Here is a 25,689-nt window from a genome sequence, read left to right as displayed (position 1 = left end):
ATTTATATGAAACAATGTGAAGTGACTGAATGCTTGAGGGTTTTTGTTTATTTTGTTTTGTTTCTTTCTGTGCCTAGAAGTCTCTTAACGTATTATGAGGGAAAGGAAAGATTTTCCTACGAAGTACTCTTATTTCTAGACCTTGAGAAACTAGTTTGGGAAACAATAAACCCCTGACATAATGAAAAAATCATTCTGGTGCTTTCACTCTTGTCTTTTGAAAACTTGTATCCTTGAAAACACTATTATGAGATTTTCCCCTCAGCCAAATCCTTGGGGCCTGAGTGGCTGATGGCAGGTCCTTAACAAACAGGTGAAAAGCAGAATGAAAGTACCCTTTGAAATTTCAGCGAACCACTGGGCCAAAATTCACTATCAACTGAGAAACAAATTAATTGATCCACACTATATCTCATCAGAATGCTCACTGAAGGAGGAGAGAATCCCACATACCAGGTGATTTTTTTAATTACACCTTTTTGATTTGTATCCACCCAAGAAGGAGACAAATCAAGAAAAAGAAAAAAAAAATCCCCTGCTTTTCCCCCAGGGTCTGTTGTTCACCCCATCCCCTTTCTCCATTTAGGAACCCAAAACATATATATTTCGTTTCCTTCCCAACCTGCTCATTTAAAAAAAAAAAAAGAGAAGTAACAAATGCACTCTGTGAATGGGGTTGCCATGGAGAAGCTGTTCCAGGTAAAGAATAGTCACTACAGAAAAGTGGCATGCAGCTTGTCAGCAGAAATGCTGCCGCAGCCCCTGCTCATTTAAATACAACAGGGTTCTGCAGGTCTCCAGAAAAGGCTCTGTTCCTTCGTGGGGGGGCCTGGCTTTCCAGAAGAGCTGCATCCTGGCTGTCTGTATTTAAATCAAAGCACATTTCAAAAGCATGTAGACACTGTCGTATTTAAGAGAACCCTAATGAAAATCCTGTGTTTAAAGCTTTTCCTCTGGTTTCAGAGCATCAGGTTTACTTACAGTGGGATCAACTCATAGAGTTCTAACTTGGGACCTCTGCCAGTGCGAAGGAAATAAAGGTCCATTGTGAGCTGCTTTAGTTTTGACTCTTCTCTTTTTCTTGAAAAAAGGCATCGGCCCAAATCAGAGGAATAAGTACAAGTTTACCTTTCTGGAGTCCAGCCTTTTTCTCTGCTGGTTAAAAATTATTATTTTTTTTTTATTTAAAAAAAAATTTTTTTTAACGTTTATTCATTTTTTGAGACAGAGAGAGACAGAGCATGAATGGGGGAAGGTCAGAGAGAGAGGGAGACACAGAATCTGAAACAGGCTCCAGGCTCTGAGCTGTCAGCACAGAGCCCGACGCGGGGCTCGAACTCATGGACCGTGAGATCATGACCTGAGCCGAAGTCAGATGCCCAACCCACTGAGCCACCCAGGCGCCCCCAAAATTATTTCAAGACTATGTAAGTAAATTTAGGTTCCTTTATTAGACCTCAGCATAGCAGCTCAGGTTTCAGAGAAAGGAAGTATGTTTAAGGGGGAACGAGATACACACACATACCCTAAATATGCAGGAACCATATACATCTATCATCATACCTAAGGTTGTTTCAATGTAAAATGGAAAGAGAATCTTGATATTTTGGAAGGAACAAAGAAACGGTGATTGCGACTCAGTTAAGACTTGTTCAAATAAACTGCTATTCAGCAAGCCCTCATGATCTAATCCTTCAAGAATCGGCTTCTAGCTTTGAGCATGCAACAAATACCACTGACATTTCTTAAGTATCTATTATGTTCCAAGCACGAGGCTGGATCCTTTATATTCATAACTGTGTTTGGTCCTCAAAGTAACTCCATGGTGGTTTACAAACAAGAAAATAGTGGTTTAGGGGCGCCTGGGTGGCTCAGTCGGTTAGGCGACCGACTTCGGCTCAGGTCATGATCTCACGGTTCACGAGCTCCAGCCCCTCATCGGGCCCTGTGCCACCAGCTCGGAGCCTGGAGACTGCTTCGGATTCTGTGTCTCCCTCTCTCTCTGCCACTCCCCTGCTTGCGATCTCTCTCTCAAAAATAAATAAATAAATAAACAACAACAACAACAATAATAATAATGATGAATAAGGAGGAGGAGGGGAGGGAGGAGGAGAAGAAAACAGTGATTTAGAGCGGTTAAGCAACTTGCCAAGGCCTATTCTTCCATACTCTGGCCAAGCTGAAGGTTCAAACCTGGGTCTTGCAGACTCCTGCAGAGTGTGTGTTTCTTCCTCCATGCTGCCAGAAAATCAGGAAATGACAAAATTCAGCTGCGGGACCGCAGCCACGCAAAGCACGTGCCCCATCACTGAGGACTGGGACAGCATCAGAGAAGAAATGATATAGGCTTTGTTTGGCCTGGGCTAGGTATCCCGGAGATGCATTATGGCAGACACTGCTGGACGACCATCTGAAATCTACTCTCCCCGGCTCTTTGCTAACAAGTGGCAACATGCCCAGCTTCACTACTACACTTGCCAGGCTGCTGTACAGACATGTGTGGTGAGTGACATGTAATCAAAAGCTTCGGGTAAGGTTTGCAGCGAAGTTTTCTAAAAGGGTCTCCTTTGGCCAGTCTGTGTCTTCTTGCTTTTTCACCTGCCTGCACACCCATCTCAGGGCTGAAAGGTGGGTGACAGGTCATAATAATCAGAGAGGAACTCAGAAGATAGAGACCAGGGGTTAAGAGACTTCACTAACCTGAAGACAGTGATTCAAGTCCTGGTTTCTTGTTTATGTAAAAGAAAATTACCGTGAATCTTCTTTAAGCCAGTTTTACTTAGGGCTTCTGTCATACAAAGTCAAAACCAGCCCAATTGAAACCTCCATGGCGTTAGAATAAGAAAGAAAAAGGAGTCAGAATTCGTTCCTTTGTCTTCCCAGTGCGATGATAGCGTCCGGGAGGCTAGAGACCTTACTGCTTACATCTCCTTTTTTGCCTCCCCCAATACCCAGAACTTTTCCAGATAAACAGCGGAGTCTATAGTCACTTGCTTACTTAAGCCAGTAGATATTTTAGAAAAGAGCCAAGGAAGGTCTAACTTTCCGGATGTCATTTTTTTTTTTTAAGCTAAACCCAATTTAAATACTTTAAGAAAATATACCCTGGATGGATTCCAATAGGCCACTGACACTGACTGACAGTAAGCACCATCTACCTGAAGAAAACAACAACCCAGAATTAAATGTGTCTCTCAAAACGACACTGGCTAACAAAGGAAATATGTGGATATTTAAATTATAGTTGGCAAAGAAACGACTTTTTACGCACACACACACACATGCATGTGCACACAAACACACACCTATCAGGGGTCCTTGTAGAAACTCATCCCACTAAGAGTCTGAAGGCAACTTGAGTGTCGGTCTCCTGATTGAACCCCCTTCTCCCTCTAAGGACTCACTATGGCCTTGTTCCCTTTCAGGCCATTGGATATATTTGCTTTTGAAATCTCCAAATTTCCCCCCCACCCCCAGTGCCTAGTTTGCATACTTACTCTCTCCTCTTGCACATGCCTTGGGAAACCTGGGTGGCTCAGTCGTTTGAGTGTCTGACTCTTGATTTCGGCTCAGGTCATGATCTCATGGTTTGGTCAGTGAGATCGAGCCCCACGTCTGACTCTGCACTGGCAGCACAGAGCCTGCTTGGGATTCCCTCTCTCTGTGTCTCTCTCTCTCTCTCTCTGTCTCTCTCTCTCTCCGCTCCTCCCCTGTCCAAATGCACACACACTTTCTCTCTCTCAAAATAAATAAATAAACATTTTGTAAAACTAGAAGGCATTGCTCTACAGCTGTTTAATCTTCTCTAAAGCCACATTTACCCCCACTGGTAAATGAATAAAAGAATAAAATCTCATCTGGTTGTTGGCTAGATTCTATGAGGTTATAGATTAACAAGCCTGGCATAGTATAAGCTTCGTGAGATATACTCAATCAGTAAATATTGGTGGCCTTGGTTGTATGACTCCATCAAAATTCAATCTCATAGCAACACTTATTTTAGCTCTGCCTTTACTCCAATCAATTAATCAGGGATCTCCTTTTAATCCAATTAATTAATCCAATCCAATTAATCAGTCGTCTCCATTGCACTATTCATTTCAACGAATGTCCAACTCTTATTCTGATGCCCAGCCCCAATCCCACACTCTCCAAGAGTCCAGTCCAACCACTATGACATCAGAAATGCCTCCAAGTTTTGCATTCCATCCAGCCCCTGGGGCTTTACCAACTGAACTTGAACCACAATGCTACAGTGATTCTAAGACATGAGCTTGAATGCTGAAGGTTTTATGCAGCCCAACGCCCTGCAGCAAGACACCCAAACACCAAACACCCACCTGCGCTCAGTAGCTGAAACCTGTATTCACTCTGTGGATTTAACAGTCCACAGCAACAGCGAAAAAGTTTGCTTAAACCACCTCAGAGCAACACTAGTAAGTACAGCGGCAGATTGAAGAAGGGCAGCAGCATGGTGGTGAGAAATGTGAAAATAAACATAAAGATGCCGGAAAGGTGAGACTTGAAGGCAATTCACCTATGCTCTTCCTCTGGGGAGAATAGAGGCAACTGACTGGCCAGCTCCAACAGTTCTGACAGCCACCTTAGAGCCAGACTCTCCTTTTGGGAATGAGTATGAGTCCAGGGGTGATTCTAGAGAGATGACATCATGCATCATCCAGAGCGTGGGAGAATGTGGGATCTCCCAAGAGGAGCTGTAGGAATAACTGATGAGTATAAACAAGCAAATAAATAAATAACCACTACTTCATGATGGTTTCAAAGATCACATGTGCAACCAGTCCCATGTCGCTGCAAACAATTACCCAGGGAGACCCTAATTCCCCAACTCATTCATTACACATGGACTGGTTTCCTAAAATATTTATTAAGGCATTATGCTGGTACTAGGGATAAAATGGTGAATCTTCAGAAAAAGTCTCTACCTTCATGGAGCTGCTCATCCTTTGGGACAGACCGACATCAAACAAGTCCATCAATGAATGAACAAGAGAATAACAGGTTATGAAGGAAAAGGACAGGGTGATGGGCTGGAGATGAGCTGGAGAGGTGACAGGGAGGGCTTTACAGGGGGCGTAATATTTGGGCTGAGACAGTCACAATGAGAAGGAACGATCTCTGCAAAGATCTAGTGCAAAGAGAGTCTTGGAGGCAAAAGGAACAGAGGTACAAAGGCCCTGAGGCAGAAAAGACTTGGTGTGCTTGGGGAAGAGAACTATGACAATACAGGGAAACCGAGACAGGAGAGGTTGAAGTGGACAGGAGCCAAATCGGAAGAGCTTTGGAGGCTGGAGTACAAACTCAAGGTTTTACTCTAACAAAGGAAGGTTTTAGAGCATTGCAAGGGCAAGCCCCAAGCTCTGCTGTGGCTTGGATTCAATGGAATAAGAGAAACAGGGAGACGACTTAAGAGGCTGCTGTGGAGGCCTGTATGGTTCAAGTGAGTCTGGGCAACGGCAGACATGGGAACAAATGGCAGGATTTGAGCTGATCTTGGAGAAAGAACCACTTGTGGCTTTTACCCAAAGGCCTCGCTACTCCAAATGTCAGCAGCAAGCTGTTCAAGTGCCTGAAATTTCTGAAATTATATAATTAAAAAAGAGAACGGGTTATGTTCAAAACTAACTCAAGGCAGAGATTTTAGGAAGTTTTGCTTCCAGCTTCAGCTTCCTGAATGCATGGCTGCTTTGTTGTTGGCCAACTCTTTAAACTAACTGAGGTGCGGTGGGTTCTACATCCCAGGGTCTGTCCCAGGCTACCTGGAAGGGTTGTTGTGAAAAGTTAACTAATTAATAACAAATAAAGTAAAAGCCTTTAAGGCTCTAGGCCAATATTTCCCAAACCAAAACACGTTTGTCCCAAGAAATAAGAAAATAAACACTGCGTAGTCAGACACAGGTATAGGCTTCTATATCACAGGACTTATCAGAGCCTTTAATGAATTAATGGGTATGTTACCGGCCAATATTATACTGCATTTCTCAAAATTATTTCAAGAAGGAGGTTTTTTTTTTTTCCCTCTCAGACCACCTGGTTGCAACTGCCATGGAACCCAGTTTGGCAAACACTGTATTACAGAGATGGACAAGACTATTACTGAGACACCAGAAGCCCTTTTAAAATCCAGAATCTGCTAGCAGGGATCATGTATTGCACAACTTATAATTGTCAGGGCTTTGGAAAAGAATTACCAGGTTAGGGAGTCAGCATCTTGCCTAGGTGCCAAATACATAAGGTATTGATCACACAATAAGAAGAAAAGAGATGCCTAGGTAACACGTTTTAGAAATGGAGCCTCCCATAAACCATAGACGAAACCTGTGAAGTAGCCGTATTGATCTCCACGTAACAGATAAGAGAACTGGGCTTGAAGGGGTTGAGTGACCGACATCAGTACATCCAACTAATGTGAAACCAAGAAGGGAACTTCTAACCATTATACCAAAGGCTCATTAAAAAAAAAACAAAAAAAAACAGAGTATAGTGACACACAATGTTACAGTAGTTTCAGATGTACAACATAATGATTCAAGTTTCTACACGTTACGTTCTGCCCACCACAAGTGCACCTACCTCTGTCATCATACAACTTTATTACAGTATCATTGACCATATTCCCCACGCTGTGCCTTTTATTCCTGTGACTTATTCATTCCACAACTGGCTAGTGTGGCACCTGTTCCAATTCTAACCACAAGGAGCAGCAGAGAGCAAGACTGTCAAGGGTTATTTAAACCCTGGCTTTCCTACTTACCAACTGTGTGATGTTAGGCAAGTTGCTTAACCTCTCTGAGCCCTGGCTAACTCTTCTGCACCAGAAAGATAGTAACAATGCCCCCCATCCACTCTTAGGTTTGTTATGAGGATGAAATGGGACAAAAAAGTACTTAGCTCAGCTCCAGGCACATTGGGAGACCCTATTAAGTATTCAGTCTTGCTTACTATTTTGTATAGGATATTTAATTTGTATGTATAATTTGGGATGTTTCAGGGGCAAAGGCCCCCTGCAGGAATTCTGGGTGCCAAAAGATGAGGAAGAGCTTCACACTTTTCAGAGTTTTGATTAGCATGATTTATTCTGATGTCAAAGTCAAGGTTTAAGTGACAAAGCACAAAAGCTACACATTTTCACTTAATCTAGGGAGACTATCTATTTCCAGAAATCAGCTTTGAGTAAAAGACTATTATTTTTTTTTTCTGGGAGCACTCAGTTTAAAGTTAACTCACTGAGCCTGAGCAATATGAAGAAAATTGGAAACCTAGTGAGAGATAAAGACTTAGCTCCGGATGTCTAAATGATTCCCAAAGTATTGCTCTAAGTACCAGATTTTCTCTCCGTGGAGCGTGCCCACATAATAGCAGGTGGGGACAAGCACGGGAAGAACGGATCATGAGAACGTGGTAGACAACCAGGAATGACATGTGTGCATATGTGTGGAGGGAGTCTGTTGTGACTATGAATAAAGCTGCTGATTTAAAATCATACCTATTCTCGCCTTAGTTAAATCCACAAGAATCCAGTTTTTGACCTTTAAAAAACAATATCATCTTGTTCACAGTCCCCTGTGAATTGCTTGTCTACTTAATAAAATTGTTGCCTGGCTCATAAAGTTGTGGCTGAAGTCCTGCCTCTTAGCCATTAACTTCAGGATCTGAGCACAGTCTTCTATTCATTACACTCTTATGTCTCTTAGCAGAAGGATGTAGAGTCTTGCTTAGAATTGGATTTGGATGGCCTCCGATCTTGATGAGTTTAAATTGGAAAACAAGATGTTAGATTAGTATAATGACTATGTGGAACAAAGTGTTCGGCCTCTGGAGTCAGCCTGCCTGACTTTGTGTCTTGGTTCCACTACTAAAGGCAAACTCTCTAAGCCTGTTAGTTCAGTTGAATACCTGAATAATAATAATAATAATAACAATAATAATAATAACAACTACATGACATCAGTACCTGATTACGAGCATTAAAGGAAAAGTACGGTACCTGGATCATAAACACTCGCTATCATTATTGTCACCACCATCACCATCACCATCATCACCATCACCACCACCATTAATCATTACTATTATCATCAATCACCACCATTCCTACCACTATCAGCAACGCCATCATCATTACCACCATCATCACCATCACCACCACAATCATGACTGTCAATCACCACCATTGCCATGACCATCATTACCACCATCATCACCACAATCATTACCACCATCAATCACCACCATCGCCATGACCATCATCATTACCATCATCACCATCACCACCACAATCATTACCGCTGTCAATCACCACCATTGCCATGACCATCATCATTACCACCATCATCACCATCACCACCACAATCATTACCACCATCAATCACCACCATCGCCATGACCATCATCATTACCACCATCATCACCATCACCACCACCATCATTACCACCGTCAATCACCACCATCTCCATGACCATCATCATTACCACCATCATCACCATCAACACCACCATCATTACCACCGTCAATCACCACCATCCCCATGACCATCATCATTGCCACCATCATCACCATCAGCACCACAATCGTCATCACCACCACCATCACAACCACCATCATCAACACCATCACGAATCTACAATCACCATCCCGACCACTACCAGCAGCACCGCCATCATCACCACCATGAGCACTACCACTGTCAGCAGCAACAAAAATGTCAAAGTCCACACAAACCTATAAGCCCGATTCTTTTGAAAGTCTGTGTTGAAGGATTCTTCAAGATCCACTTAATATCTCCTTATCTTCTTTCGTTTCTCCCAAGCCCATTTTAACCTGTGCTTATGTTTTCCATGTTACAAGTAAAAGCAATTTTAAGCCTAACAGGAAGTTAATCAAGAGCCATTGTGGCAGCTAGCTGTGGTCTTTAACAACCCCTATTTCTGCCTAATTTAGATAGCTTAACTCAAATGTTCTGCCCTCCATCCCTTTTCTGACATTCATACACTATCAATGGCCTTCATATTTTCTGGTTAATCCCTAAATGAGACTCATCGTCTTTTAAATATTTATCTGTAAAGATTTCTCCTCCCCTTTAGTTACCAAATGAGTCTACTCAGATCTACTCAGGATCTTCAGAAATATGACTGCTGAATTTTGCTTGGGGTCTGATATAGCAAAAATCAGTTAATAAAGCTCATTCATGAGTTTTCAGTTTATATTAACTGTTCTTGCAGTGAAACCCTGTTGTACACATTTTATATTTTCAGGGTAGGTAGTAATATCATTATTCTAAACCAATATTCAAAAATACTGAGTTCATCAGATTCTGCAGACTAAATCTCTAAAACTCCCATCTTCCTCTTTTTAGAAAGACAGAAATTATGAGCCTATTATATTGAAGAGTTCACACAAACTGCTCTTCTGTAATGAAACAGGAACATGACCACTCAGTGAAGAACATTCCACATTCTCAAGTCAGGCTGGCAGGATTGCTGGGTCATTATTGTTAGTGAATGAGGTGCATAGTCAAATGAACCCCCATTTAACATGATGTGCCTCACATTATAACCTCCCAGGGTACAAATATCATCCCATGATGTATTCTTGACTATGCATTTGGCCTATAAACTCTGTATTTTGTCTATAAGCTCCCTCTTGCTCTGTATTTGGTCTATAAGCTCCATCTTTGTCTATTATTCCAGCCTGGGACAGGGCCCATAACAGAAAATCAATGGATATTTGCTGATATGTAAAGCATGTTTATGTTTGGAAATATATAATTTTTGAAAACATAGACAGCCATCAAATTCACTATTTGTTTTCCTTCAGGATTACAGAGGAGAACTGAATGATCTCCAAGACTAAAGATGGAAGTAACCAAGCAAGACATGAGAGCCTTCCAAGGAAGATTCTGACAACCAGCTGCCAAGTTACTGGTATAGCACTTAGTAAAGAAAATTGAGCAGTGCACAACTGATGTGCTCATTATCAAAGTCTAAGAGGCATATTTATTTGTTTGTTCACTGATTGAGTCATTCAACTAGCATTGGCTGAGTGCCTATAGTGTGCTAGGCACTGGGGGCTCAACAGTAAATAAAGGAAATGGAATTTACAGATTTGCACAATGGCACCGGCTTTGGCATTAGAGTTTTAGAGCAGCATATGTGTCTCAGTTTGGGTCCCAGAAATCAGAGCCTGAGACAAGGACTTATGTACAGGTAGTTTATTGTGAAAGTAATTCTGTGAGACAAGAACAAGGGAAGAAGGAGAGTGACACAATAAAAGAGCAAGTCAAATATAAGTGAGTGTTTTGAAAGTCTGTGTTGAAGGCAGTAGGGGCTGCTGAGAACCCACTGGGGCCTCTGAATAGCACACACGGCACTTTCTAGAATTGTCCACCAGGAAAGTTGGAAGGCTGCAGTGTTTACCCACTAGTCAGCACTGTCTCCATTGGCTAAGGGTTGTTTGCAGGCTACCGTTATACATGGGCTGAGTGGGTTCCCTGGAAAAGACCTTGAAACAGAAAGCAGGAAGGCAATGAGCACCCCTGAGGCAGGTGCTGCCAGCATGAAGGGAATCTGAGCCCCTGAGGCACCGCCCGCCACAGCTGTGGCTAAAATGAAGGGTAAATTGGGGAACCGCAACTTGAGACACCAAAACCCAGTGACTGTCATTCTTTAAGAAGCTTTAATGAGGGCCCGCTTCCAGGCCCTTTGCTAGGATACTGTCTGTGAGCTTGAAAAGACAAAGGGCTTCCACATCTCCAATTATACCCATCTTTAGGCAGGGACTGTATCTCTCCAGCACACTGAGAACATCTTTCAGCTCACAGCCACAGACCAAAGAAACTTTTCTGGTGATGAGATTCACTGTCCCTTTTTAAAGCATATTAAATGTTAATTTTCAAAACAACAAAAAATGGTAGTAGTAGTAGTAATAATAATAATAATAATAATGGTGATAATGGCAAAAAATACACACGCACACACACACACAAAAAAAAACACACAAAAAACCAATAGGACAAATGACTCTATGTACCAGGCTCTCGGAGCTTTACATATATCATCTCTTTTATTTAACCTCCACTAATTCAATGACATAGGTACCATTATTATCATCCCCATTATGTAGATGAGGCAACAAAGGTTACAAGAAGTTATAAGATATGCCAGTGAGATGCAAGGCAAAGACTGAAACCCACAGTCAGATTTGAGTCTGCACTCACTACAGCATTCTGTGTCTGGAAGCCTAATGGAGAACCTGAGCATTGCCCCTCGTTCCAATCATCTGCATTTTTTCACACCTATTTCTTCTATATAGTCAAGTGCTTTCAGATATCATGAGTCTCAATCGATGCCTGGTGGAGGCAGAAAGTTGTTTGTTTCTGTTCTAGAACTGAAAAGAAATACAGAGCTCATCCACTATGACCCCAACCTCAACCCCCCACCCTTTGTCCTTACCCCCTTACCCATATTTACAGATGCTCCAAGAGAGCAAAAGTTCCATGGGTAGGGATAGAGCAGGTTCCAAAACTCTTGTTTATTAGTAAAGGTTCTAGGAGCCCAGGCTCTGAACTCAGACTTCCTGAGTTTGAATCTGACTCACGCAAGTTCTCCAAAGCATTGGTTTTCTTACCTACAATATGGGCATGATAATAGTGTCTTACGTGTTAGATAGTATTTACAAATTCTGTAGCACAGTCTCTTAAACTTGGAAAGCATTGGCTATTATGCTTATTCCCTCCACTGTCATATACCCTTTATGAAAGGAGCTCATGCTCCTAACTTAGAGAGTTGGGGCTCCAATTAAAAGTTCATGATGTGGGGCACCCAAGTGGCTCAGTTGATTAAGCATCCAACTCTTGATTTCACCTCAGGCCATATTCTCACGGTTCATGAGGTCTTGACCCCACATCGGGCTCTATGCTGACAGTGAGGAGCCTGTTTTGGATTCTCTGTCACCTCCTCCCTCCACCCCTCTTCCACTAGCGCTCGCTCTCTCTCTCTCACTCTCTCTCAAAATAAATAAATAAAATTTAAAAAAATTCATGATGCTATGAACATATCTTCCTCACAAATGCACATATGTACCTAATGTTTCAGACAGTCTCAGGGACATCAAAACCTACTAAGCATCCTTATGGGCCACACAGGGATATGTTGACCGATTCCTAAAGTCTGTAGTGAATCAAACACACTTTAAAAATAACTTTCGTTCTTTATCAAAGTATAAACGTTGTACAGATATTCTCATAGTACAGCTGGTTAATTAAGAAAGCAAAGGTAGCCCATAGTATCCGAACAAATAACTACTCTATTATTAAACCTACAACCAAATATCAGGTGAGCAACTATACGGATTTAGAAATAATTCCCGTGGACACACTGTTATACCACTTGTTTGTTAAACCTATCGCAGACCAAGCCACTATGCCAAATGAGAAGAGATGAACTCAGGCTGAACGAAATAAGTCCAACTATTTAATTGAAATTCTCAAGAACAGACCTCTGCCATTTCAGACAACTGAAAGAGTCTTACCAGACCTGGAGGTCCCACTGCATACCTGACTATGCACCATGTTGTCTTGGGTATACAATAGGAAGAATTCTGTATTATCTTAGGAAGGGCTCTTCTAGGGGTTTTGTGCAAATTGTGCAAGAGGAAACGACTGCTTCCCATTTTTCCCTTTAGAGTCCTTCACTCATCTCTTCCTAATAGACAACATCCCTCAGGCACTCTGGGAAATATTTAAATGAAGTAGAGCCTTTGGCAAACCTTTAAAGGTACCAAAGGCAGCAGCCCCCTTTTTCTATGCTTCTTGTCAACTTTTTTCCCCGGTGAGTACCTCTTACCTTCTTAACTTTTCTGCACTTATAATGCATCTTAGCATCTAAGGAGGTGAACCTGAAAATGAGCATGATGGAGAGTTGCCAAGGGAGAAAAATAACACATTTTCCTATGGCAAGAGGAAACACTTGCGTGAGAACTATCTAGGGTGGGGAGGAAAGGAAGGAGGAGAAGAACGGAGGAAGGGAGGAGGAAGGAATCTATAGAAGTATTTTCAAAAATGAAGGTTATTTTCTTTACTGCTATTTTCAGTGGGTCAGCCCCCAGTACCCAGTGAGTCATGAAATTTCAATGAGTCATGAAAATACACACACACACACACACACACACACACACACACACACACACATATAAATGCCATGAAGTAAGTTAAGGTGAACAAAAGCAACTGAAGTCTTCATATAAAAATAAATAAATTTCTCATTTATTTCAAGTTCTGCTTATGGAATTTTAAGCAACTTGCTTTTTCCAGGCTTTGCTTTTTACAATGAACACATAAAATATGCCAATGGCAAACTACTGGGTTTATCTTGACATTGGTTTTCATCAGAACATGGCCCTAAATTCATATTTAACTTATTTTCTCTCCTCATACAGGAGTAAGTGTTCCTGTCATGTGGATTGCTTAAGCTGCACATTATGTGTAGCTCCATATAATCCTTTTCATTCTATTATCGTCACCTCATTTATGATTCCATTCCAACCTGCACTTCTCCTGGGACATATGCGATTATTTAATCTTTTATAACTTACACTGCATAGAAGACAGAACTCCCACTGGGCCACTGTATTTATAAATATGATGAAATCTATACATTATAGGGACAACTTCCCCCAGTTATTGGCGTCATTGCCTTGGCGGAGATGAAAGACTGGCTGTATAATTGAAAAGGAAATTCTCAAAATCATTAGGAAAGTTAGATTACATAGAAAGCCTTGGAACTAAATGATACAATGAACAGTTGTATCAGAGACCCAGACAGAATAGAACATCATGAAAATTTGACTCTGGAGTTAGATAAAATGAACTTTGAAACCCAGAGACATGACTTATTAGAGACCTCAGCTTTCTTCTTTCTAAAATGGAGATAAAAAGAACACCTACTTCATGAGATAGATGTGAATATAAAGGGACTATATACCTCAGGCTTAGCAGAGTGCTTGGCACACACATATGGAATACTCTAGAAACACTGGCTGCCATTATTATCAGATACAAAGGACTACAATATATTTGTAAACATCCTGCAATTAACCTTCCTCCATGCTTTCAAATGATGGCCCCGTACAAAATTCCTATCAAAAATCATACTTAAGTTTCTGGAGGGAAAGAAGGGTACTCCATTTTTAATTGATTATCATTTGTTGTTACAAATCACAGTGCATGTATTTTAACTGATCTAGATGACAAAGGTATGATATTGAACAAAATAATAAATTATGTCCATTTATGTTAGTATTTTTATACTCAGTCATGAGCACTGCTTCATTGTGGGAGAATTGGAAAACACATGATGATTGAATTAGGAACGCCACGGAGGACTTAGTATCCCAGCTGGTTCATTCACACCCCAGACACATACTGTTCTTATTCAATTACAGCCTGTACATTCAGTTCAATAGTGTTCTTCAAAAACCTTGTTAGTGAACTTCAAATTTCTTGGAACGCCAAAAATAAGCTTGATTATGTGAAAGATCCACTGACACAGAATAATGAGTACTGCAAGAATTTTAAAAACAGAGGAAAATATTCATATTTTGTATTATTTAATAATGATTTAGCCAGAATATCCTGAGGAATATATATATATATATGTATGTATATTATGTATTATATATATAATGATATTATTATTCACATTCTGTACCTATATTCGGGTATATTTTAAAATTCTACATCAAATCGCGTCCTATGAAAAACTAGGATGAAATGCATTATAAAGAGTATTTTTCAGCCCACGCTGAAACATTATTAGCAAGGAAACTCAGTATTCTTTTCTTTATTAAGACTTGGAGAAATTTACACCCTGGATTGTCATCCCCATACTGCTGACTCAGTAATAGGAAAAAGCTGCAACCAAAAAAATAAATAAATAAATAAATAAATGAATGAATGAATGAATGAATAAATAAAAAAAGCTACTGGAAGAAAGAAGACACTATTGACTCCATGCAGGATTTGAATTTGCAATTTAGCGCTCCATCTAAGCTAAAATCATATAAATCATATAAATCATATAAAGTTCTTAAATGACTTTTAATTAACTTTCCAGGCATTTGACAATAAAAAAATGGAGCCAGACCTTCATATTCCTAAAGGTGATAGGGATTTGAGAAAAGTACTTTAACACTTTTAGTACTTCCCATAATCCTTTTATTCTCTTAGGGGAACTGAGTCCTCTGGGGATATCTTTTATCATATGTTCTAGAATAACCACCCCCCAAAGCCTCATGGAAAAACAAGTTTTTTCCATGAATTTTCATAAAAGAGTAGGCCTACAACAACACAGAAACCTGAAGGTGGAGAGTGGTATCTTCAAAAGGCCCATTACCCAATAGTTAGAAACCTCACCACAGGTAAGATGAGGCCATATCATCTCTGTAACTCTCAGGACGGGAAACAGATCCAGACACAAATGTTAAGGCTGTGGAGGCAATGTGAAAACTGACTGGTGTAGTTTGCAAGCAAAAAGGGCCACTTGAGTATTCTCCACTCACTCTCCAGATTAAGGATACCATAGTTCTCTTAAAAGAAGAATGGAATGAAAATTCCTACTGGGCATTTACATATGGATATACTTTTTCCCTTTGTTTTCACCTCTAACTGTGGTTTACATAAATGTATTTTATAGGATTGCAAGGAACTATGCATATTACACCATGTTGGTGACCCTGAATATCAAAACGAGGTTGCAAAAGAAGGATAAAGCTGGATGTCCCACACTTTTCTAATTTCAAAACTTATTACAAAGTTACAGAAATCAAAATGGTTTGGGGGGCGCCTGGGTGGCTCCGTCGGTTGGGCGTCTGACTTCGGCTCAGGTCATGATCTCACAGTCTGTGAGTTCGAGCCCCGCGTCGGGCTCTGAGCTGAGCGCTCGGAGCCTGGAGCCTGCTTCCGATTCTGTGTCTCCCTCTTTCTCTGTCCCTCCCCCACTCACGCTCTGTCTCTCTCCCTCTCTCAAAAATAAATAAACGTTAAAAAAAATGGTTTGGTAGTGGCATCAAATCAGACACATAGACCGATGGAATAGAATACAGAGCCTAGAAACAGTCTTGCATATATCGTCAAATGATTTTGGACAAGGGTACCAAGAGTTTGCAATGCACAAAGGACAGTCTTTACAACAAATAAGTGAATATCCTCGTGCAAAAGAAGGCAGAAGGCAAAAGTTTAATCCTAACCATACAGTATATATAAAAATTAACTTAAAATGTATCAGACCTAAACATCCAAGCTAAAGATATAAAGCTTTTAGAAGAAAACATAAGGGAAAGTCTTCTTGACATTGTATTTGGCAATGATTTCTTGGATGGGATACCCAAAGCACAGGAAGCGAAAGTAAAAATAGATAACTCAGACCGTATAAAGTGTAAATTGTACATCAAAGGACACAGTCAATAGAATGAAAAGGCAACCAGCAGAATGGGAGAAAATGTTTACAAACTATACATCAGATAAGGGATTAATATCCAAAATACATAAAGAACTCCTACTCAATAACTGAAAAACAACTCAATTAAAAATGGACAAGAGAGTTGAATAGATATCTATTCAAGAGAAGGTGCACTAATGGCCAATGAGCACATGAAAAGATGCTCAGCACCACTCACTGTTCATTGGGGAAATACAAATCAAACCCATAATGAGATACGACTTCACATCCATTGGAACAGTCACTATTTTGTTTAATTTTTAAACTTTTATTTTAGAGAGACAGAGAGAGTGTGCATGCAGGGGAGGCACAGAGGGGGAGAGAAAATCTTAAGCAGGCTCCATGCTCAGTGCAGAGTCTGGATGGGGTGCTGGATCCCACGCCCCTGGGATCCATGACCTCAGCTGAAATCAAGAGTCAGATGCTCAACCAACTGAGCCACCCAGGAACCCCTGGTTACTCTCTTTAAAAAGACAGAAAATAGTAGGAAAACTAGAACCTCTGTGCACTGTTGCTGGGAAGGCAAAGTGGTATAATCATTTGGAAAATGGTATGGCTGTTCTTTGAAAAATTAAAAACAGAATACCATATTATTCAGCAATTCCATTTCTGAGTATAATATACCTAAAAGAACTGAAAGCATGGTCTCAAAAGAGACAATTGTACACACGTTCATATCAACGTTTTTCATAATAGCAAAAGGAGGAAGCAACCCAAGGATCCATTGACAGATGAATGTATAAACAAAATGTAGTATATACAGAAAATGGAATACCATTTAGCTCAAAAAGGAAGGAAAGCCTGACACCTGCTACAACATGAATGAACCTTGAAGACATTATGCTAAGTCAAGTAAGTCGGCAAAAAAGACATTGTCCGATTCTACTGATACAAAGTACCTAGAACAGTCCACTTCATAGAAACAGTAAGCAGATGATGGCTGAAAGGGGCTGGGGGAGAGAGAGAAAAAGTGAATTACTGTTGATGGCATGGAGTTTCAGTTTGGAAAAGATGAAAAAGTTCTGGAGATTGGTTGCACAACAGTGTGAACATAGTTACCTTGGCTGAATTGCACACTTAAAAGTGGTTAGGATCGTACATTTTACACAATATGTATTTTACCACAATTTAAAAAAACTGGGGGAGCCGGGGTGGCTGCAGTAGTTAAGTGTCAAACTCTTGATTTCTGCTCCAGTCAGGATCTCACAGTTTGTGGGATCGAGCCCCGCATCAGGCTCCATGCTAACAGCTCAGCGCCTGTTTGGGATTCTCTGTCTCCCTCTCTCTGTGCCCCTCCCCTACTCACGCTCTCTCTTTCTCTCAAATAAACTTAAAAAAAAAACTGACGAGTCACTTAAGAAAAAATCAAAGTTAGTTCTGACGATAGGAAATTTTCATTATGAAGTAATGAAAACTATTAAAACGGAATCCTTACATTAACCAGTCATTCTACTATATTTCCTGGTTATTTGTTATCAAGTTTTGTGTTTATAAAGTAATAGAATTATAAGGAACTATAAATATCAAGTAACCAAGCTTTTTCCAGTTATTAAAGAAAAAGCTGAGAAATAATGCTTGGAGATGGGTCCCACTTCACAAGTTTATACAGAGCTAATGGGATTACAAACTTAGAGACCAGTCCTCTGTACATTCTGTTAACTATCTATTAAAAGCTAATGTACTTTTATCCCTGAATGCTGATAACCTACCATGGAATCCAACTGGGGGTTATAACAAATCATATTATCCACTCTAATATACCACATTCCATCCTTATTAACTTGGCTTTTCACTGAACTCATAATCTGATATATTATTGCCAGTTTTCTGAGAATGAGAACTGGACCAAATCTCATATACATAATTAATGTGCTCCTGAGAAGTTATGCTTAACTTGATTCTCATACTCCCAGACCTCACTGTACTTTAGCATAACCAAAACCCCAGACTGGCTGCAAGAGAAAATGAAGGGCACTTAATGCAGTGAGGAAAGGAAGTTTGCAAACACAGACCACAGTATAATAAAACAATTAATTAAAGGTAACATGCAAAAAGAAATGTATTTGGGCAAAAGAGAAATGCTTAGAGACACTAATAAAATGATTATTTCATTCATTCAGTATTCAACAATTACGGAGAACCCACTATATTATAGTTATTGTTCTAGATCAGGGATCAGCCACTGTTTCTGTAAAGGAGCTGATAGTAAATATTTCAGGTTTTGCAGGCCATACAGTCTCTGTCTCCAACCTTTCAACCCTGCCACTGTAGCATGAAGGCAGCTATGGATAATATGTAAGCCAATGGGCAATGCTGTGTTCCAATGACTTTATTTGTAAAAATAGGCAGGTGGGCTGGATTTGGCCCATAGCCATAGTTGCTAACTTCTGTTGTATATATTAGAAAATAATATGGAAGTAAACCCAGTAATATTATTTTCATGAAGCTTAACTTCCAGTAAAGAGGCAAGGGGAAAGCATACATACATACATACATATTCAGATGCTATTAAGTGACATGACATTATGCTCTTTAATGACAGAATGTTCCAACATCTTCTAAACTAAAGGTTTTAAGATCTGGCAATTCCACAGATTGGCAGAAAAATTTGTCAAAAATTGAGACTACAGGGCTTCATCTGGGAAAACTTTTAATTAAGTAGACCTACCACAGACCTCTAGGAAAAAGCTTGCAGAGTGTCCCTTTTAAAAAGTTCTTGAGGTGAGATCTCTGATTAAACAACTTTTGTTTCTGTAAGTATTATTGATAACAACTCAATTATTAATAACAATTAACAATTGTTAATTAACAAATAACAATTATTAATTGTTAATAACATTGAGAGAAAAACAGAGAAACAAGCTGAATCAATGTTCAAATAATAAATAGCTTTTCCAACACACAAAGGCCAACACATGTGCATTATTGTAAGTAGCAGAGCTAAATGGTATACTCGTCCTTCTTTTATGTAAGAAAGCTAAACACATTTGCATTATGTGCATGATATGAATTCTATGTTCTTCTTTAAGGCTTTTTCAACCTGACGTATTTTTGTCAGAGGATAATTGTACATATCTATACCACAGGGTAGTTTGTCCCCGAATTTCATTTTTACCAGAAATATTTTATGGTAACAACAGGGCATGTGTTACATGAATATTACAAGCAATTCCAAATCGTTCCCAGATACACTCAACGGGCTTTGAATCAGATAAATAAAACAATCTTCTTGTCATAAAAAAATGAGACATGGGAACAGCTCATAGGAAAAAACTGATAAGGTACAGGCACTTCCTGATTTGCATCCGGCTGTGTTTTCTGCTGACACGTCCATAACACTGAGAGACGGGGACACACATCCAGCATGGCCGAAACTGCCCAGGGATCAGGGAGCAAAGCCTCGAAGAACTACCTCAGCTAATGTGGGTTGCTACTTAGATCACGTAAAAAACATCAACCTGGTCCATCAGATGTCATCTCTCGCTAATTCGGGGGCTCAATATTTGGGCTCTGTGCCAGAATTGCTGTACCAGCATCTTACTTCAACATTTAAAGGACGACTCAGAGCCATCTGGTCAACCAGCCTTTTACTTTATAGACCAAGTAGTTGTGGTCATAGCAGGGGGAACGGTAACAGACTGCTTGGCTTTTCAGCAACATCGTCACTGCTATTTTTTTTGCCCACAATTGCTATTGAACTCCCATGATGCCTCTCTGTCTCTTTAACATTTTCATTATGAAGTATAACATGCTTTCTGCAAATGCATAAAACATAATTGCAGTAATTAATAAATTACCATATAGCAAACCTTCATGTAATCTTCCCCCAGGCCAAGAAATAAAATTTTGCCAGCATTCCAGAAGGCTCCTGGCTGCCCCCTGGCACTTAAAATCTCCTCCCTCTCTGATAAATGTAACCATAATCCTGACTTTTATAGTCATGGCTTCCTTGCTTCTCTTTATACTTTTATCTCCAGTGAACTATAAATTATACTATAGTTTAGTTTTGCCTATTTAAATGATATAATTATATCCATTATAAATTTCTGTGCCATATTCAACATATGTGATACATCGTGTTGCTGCTCTTGATTGTAGTTTTCTTTTTCATAAGTGTATAATATTCCATTCTATGAATATATCGCTGTTTATCCATTTATAAATCGATGGATACTGGTTGTTTTCAGTTTAAGACTCTTATAAATAATGCTGCTATGAAAAGTCCTGTGTATGTCTCTTAGTATACAGATGCATGTGTTTCCTTTAAATATGTAACTAAAATGGAAATTGCTAATCCATAAGGTATTTGTATTTTCAGCTGTGTTAGCTGATTTCAATCTGTTTATCAAAGTGTTTGTGTCATTTTACATTCCTACGGGAATCCTATGAAAATTAAAGTTGCTTCATATCTTTTCAGAAACTTGGCATTGTTAACTTTTAATTCTAGCCATTCTGGTAGGAGTCTCATTGTAGTTGTGTATTTCTCTAATGATTAACAAGATTGACCTTCTTCTCAGATGTTTATTGGTCACTTGTATATGCTTTTGTGCACAGTGCCTGCTTGTCTATTGTTTAACTGCATCAGTTAATTGTTGCTGAGTAACAAACTATTCCACACCTTAGTGATTTAAAACAAACTGAAAGAGGACATTTTCAGCATTTAATCATTAAATATAATATCTACTTGTGTTTTGGTGACTATATTAGATTATATACTCTTTTTGTTGTTTCCTAAGAGTTTTTTAAACTATGAAATAACTTATAGTTTTGTCACATCTTTGCATTAACTGAAATGACTTCCCTCTTTTATTCTGTTAATGTGTTATATCGGACTTAAAATCTATCAAAGTTAAGCAACTTTAAATTTCTGAATAACCTCTACATGGCAGGATATATCAGTCTGCTAACATTGTTTAGGATTTCTGCATCTACACTTACACATGAGACTGCCCTAGATTTTTCACTTTCTGTAACTCCCTTTTTGAGTTTTGACTAATTACGCATACCTCCTAAAATGAACTGGGATTGTGGCAACTTTTAATATTTTAAGATTAGTTGTTTAAGATTATGTTACTTCTTCCTTAAATGGTTGAACTGACAAATCAACCCAAGCACCAAGTGTCTTTTTGGCAAAATTTATTTCTCTGCAGATAGAATTTCTTTCATTGCCATAGGACCATGCATACTTAGTATGAACATTCTGTGTCAGTTTTAAGTAATTGTATTTCTACAGAATATTTTCCATTTTATTTACATTGTCAAGTTTATTGGCACAAAGCTCATAAACTGTCCCTTAAATTTATAGCTGTAGGATATATGATTAGGTTCTCATTTTTATCCCTGATATTACTCCCCCCTTTAAAAATTAAGCTCACTAGAGGCTTATTAATTTTATTAATCTTCTCAAAAACTAACTTTTGATTGCACAAATGTTCATTATTATTGTTTTGTATTTTATTTTTTAATAAAATTTTTTATTCTTTTACATTTTATTAATTTTTTTTTTATTTTTTATTAAATTTTTTTTTTTTCAACGTTTTTAATTTATTTTTGGGACAGAGAGAGACAGAGCATGAACGGGGGAGGGGCAGAGAGAGAGGGAGACACAGAATGGGAAACAGGCTCCAGGCTCCGAGCCATCAGCCCAGAGCCCGACGCGGGGCTCGAACTCACGGAACGCGAGATCGTGACCTGGCTGAAGTCGGACGCTTAACCGACTGCGCCACCCAGGCGCCCCTACATTTTATTAATTTTTGATAGGCAGAGAGACAGAGCATGAGCAGGGGAGGGGCAGAGAGAGAGGGAGACACAGAATCCGAAGCAGGCCCCAGGCTCGGAGCTGTCAGCACAGAGCCCGACGTGGGGCTCGAACTCACAAACTGCGGGATCATGACCTGGGCCAAAGTCAGACACTTAACCGACTAAGCCACCTAGGCACCCCTGTTTTGTATTTTATTAATGTCTGTTCTTACCCTTATTATTTCTTTCTTCTACTTTCTTTGAATTTATTCTGTTCCTTCCCTCTCCTCCTTTTTTAACTTCTGAGAAGGACCTTCAGAGAAAGACTTTCCCTTCAGATACATGCATTGAAGACTAGTTTTTCCCTAAAAGCATGACTATAGCTGCATCTCACAACTTCTGATGCTAGGTTCATTGTCATTCAAATGTAAATATTTTCTAATTTCCATTATATTTTTTTCTATGAACTATGGACTATTTAGGAATGTATTGTTTAATTTTCAAACAGTTGGGAGTTTCTAGTTACCTGTGTGTTCTCAATTTCTACAGTAATCAAACTCCAGTCAGAGGACATATACTCCGAAAGTTTAATTTTTTGAAACTAGTTGAGAATTACTTGATCTAAAATAATGTAAGTCTTAACAACTGCACTACATGTGCTGAAAAAATATGTTTCTTGCAGTTACTGGATATAGCATTAAATATATCCACTGACTTTTAAAATATTCTATATCTTTACTGATTTTTGATCTGCTTGTTATATTAATTACCGAGCAAGAAGTGTTAAAATTTTCTACTATTCACCAGAAGCCATTGGTCAATTATAAGCCTCAGGAAAAGTTGCAATAGAAAATATATACCACCACTGAGGAAGAAATCTAGTCAAAAACAAATTGAACCAAAGTCAAATCAAGTCTCCAGAACTACCTACCAACTTGATGGGGAAAGAGGGATAGAAAAACAAGGTAAACAACATGATGAAGAAGCAATAAGTCAAATACAGAATATAGGCATGGTACAGGATGAACAATGCCATTTATTCACCAGAACAACAGCATGAAAAACAAACAGAAAGACAAGGATTATGAAAAAAATAAAACACATTTGAGACAAGTTTCTAATCACTCACTATGACTGTATAATTATTTCCGCTCACGACTGTAACCATTTTTCTTTGCATATTTTGAGCCATGTTCCTAGGTGCACACATATTTAGAATTGTTCTATCTTCTTGGCGAACTGTGTGTTTTATGATGATGCCATGCCACCTTTTGTCCCTGGTAATTTTGCCTTATAGTTGCTCTATCTGATATTGATATGGCTACACCAGCTTTATTTGGTTAGCGTTTTATGGAGTTTCTTTGCCTATTTTAGTGAAATAGCCATCTGAAATATAATTAGCTTTTACTTGGGGCACTTAATGCAATTATTGATCTATTTCTGTTAATGTAATCTACTATCCTGTTACATGTCGTGCCCTATGTCTCCTCTTTACTCCCAGGATGGCACCCTTCAGGATTCGAGACCAAGCAAAAAGGATTTTTTTAATGGACTCCACTCCTCATGGGTTCTCGACTCCAGCTTTTTTTCTCTCTTCAGTACTAGGAGCTGCCAGAAGCCCTGATCTGTCTGAGAACCTCCTCTTTTAAGATTGAAAGATGGCCATAATTTATCTACTGTATTCCACAATCAGTTTTACAGCAAATACTGTATTCTATCTCCAAAACATATCTGTAACTCATGACTATTCTCAGCCTTCAATGCCACCAGTACCTCCTAACTGCATGACCTCAATTATCATCCTACCTTGTCTCCCTGCTTCCACCTTTGCTTCCTTTAGTCATTTCACTGAACAATTAAAACCAGTCACATAATTACATAAATCAGATTATGAGGCTCCCAGCTTAATCCGCCCATAGCTTTCCCACTGAACTTGAAGTGTGTTGTTTCCCAACATTCAAACTTCTTACCTTCTCACCTTCTCATCGTCTTTTCATGGTCTGGCCCCTGTGTTTCTCTCTAGACATACTAGAATAATTTTTGATCTATGAATAATCCAAATTAGTCCCTTCCTTAGTTTCTTTGTGTATTTTCCTTTATCAGAAAACAAAAACAAAAACAAAACTGGTTTTTCCCCCTTGGTATATCTCATGGTTGGCTCCTCTTGGCCATTCAATTTCTCCTTGAAAGTTCTCTCTTTCACAAAGTCCTTACCATCCTAGCTAAAGTTCTCCTCCTTCAGTGACTCTTTTGTGCATTACTCCATTAATTTTGTTCAAAACATTTACCACTCCCTGAAAGTTTCCTTTTTATTGCATGCAACAAATTTCAGTCAAAGATAATGTGAAAAGGCCTCTTTTTTTTTTTTTATAGAGGAGACTGCTTGAATGTCATAATCGATGAGAAAAACTAAGTCAACAAAAAGAAATTACACATAAAAGCATGTGGCACAATGCCGGCACATAGAAGATAGTTTTAAATACGTTTGCTGAAACTGAAAACACAAAGCTCTGGATATCACACATAAATCATTAATCCAGTCATGGTCTTATGAATTCATGCTTCATGCAGCAATCTGATTCTCTTTCCTTTTATCCTTCATTTCAAATCTCTCCTTTGATATCACCCAATTTCCTTCTCAAGAAAACAGCATTTTTTTCAACTAAAAAAAAAAAACTGCTTCTAGTAACATATCCAAACAAGCAGTCTCCACTTAAGTGAGCAAATAATTGGGTACAAACATGTGTCCTGTAATAAGAGGGAAAATGAAAAACCTAAATATTCTTTAAGAGAGATTGGGCAAGTACATTATATTGTATCTTAAAGCCTAATTATATACTGCCCTGAGGTAGACCTGGAGGGATTTTACTGGAAAAAGTTAATGATAAATTGTCCATTAAAAAATGTACAAGTAGATGTATACTATGGTAAAGCTTTCATTTTTAAAATACCTCTCTCTATGTACACATATAGACAGAAGTGGTGTCTACAGAGTGAAATTGACATTGAGCAGAGACTGTTAGTTTGTATTTCCAAATCCCTGCTATGTTCTAATATTTTACTTATGTATTATGTTTTTTTAAATAATAACAAAAGCCCAACAAGCCCACTCAGATTTTAAAAACCATACCCTATGATTTTTTGATCGTTGCATGTAGCTGTGTTTTTACATCTTTATCTAATCAGCAATGACATTATTCCCAAGGTATCAAAAATTACTAATGCACTTGTAAAGCTCTATGCCGTCTAGATCAATTTGCTCTCCTCGCTTCAAGTCTAGTGTGGCAAGTTCTGCCAGGAAACTCACCCCTTAACCAAACAACACTGTGATATCCCCAGCCCAACAGGTAGGTATGGCAGCCAGCATAGAGAGAGCATATTGTAATCCTTAACTTTACTGTATACAAAAGCCTCAAATCAGACATTTTTTCCACT

General features: G+C 39.1%; 1 protein-coding gene and 1 long non-coding RNA gene across 3 annotated transcripts in view; one reads left to right on the top strand and one right to left on the bottom strand.

The window, feature by feature from the left end:
- TAFA1 (TAFA chemokine like family member 1) overlaps positions 1-25,689 on the bottom strand; it is a 504,091-nt gene that overhangs the window by 389,444 nt on the left and 88,958 nt on the right. The window lies entirely within an intron of this gene.
- Positions 4,223-25,107, top strand: LOC122236702. Of its 2 annotated transcripts, XR_006214903.1 has the most exons (3): positions 4,223-4,515; positions 9,839-9,945; positions 23,756-25,107. It is a non-coding gene; the product is annotated as an uncharacterized LOC122236702 (long non-coding RNA). The 2 variants fall into 2 exon arrangements; XR_006214902.1 differs by lacking the exon at positions 23,756-25,107 and having other exon boundaries at positions 9,839-9,997.

This window comes from Panthera tigris, chromosome A2 (assembly GCF_018350195.1).
Source record: "Panthera tigris isolate Pti1 chromosome A2, P.tigris_Pti1_mat1.1, whole genome shotgun sequence".
NCBI lineage: Eukaryota > Metazoa > Chordata > Mammalia > Carnivora > Felidae > Panthera > Panthera tigris.
The sequence above is the reverse complement of the archived record's forward strand: the minus strand, read 5'-3'. Positions and strand labels throughout refer to the sequence as shown.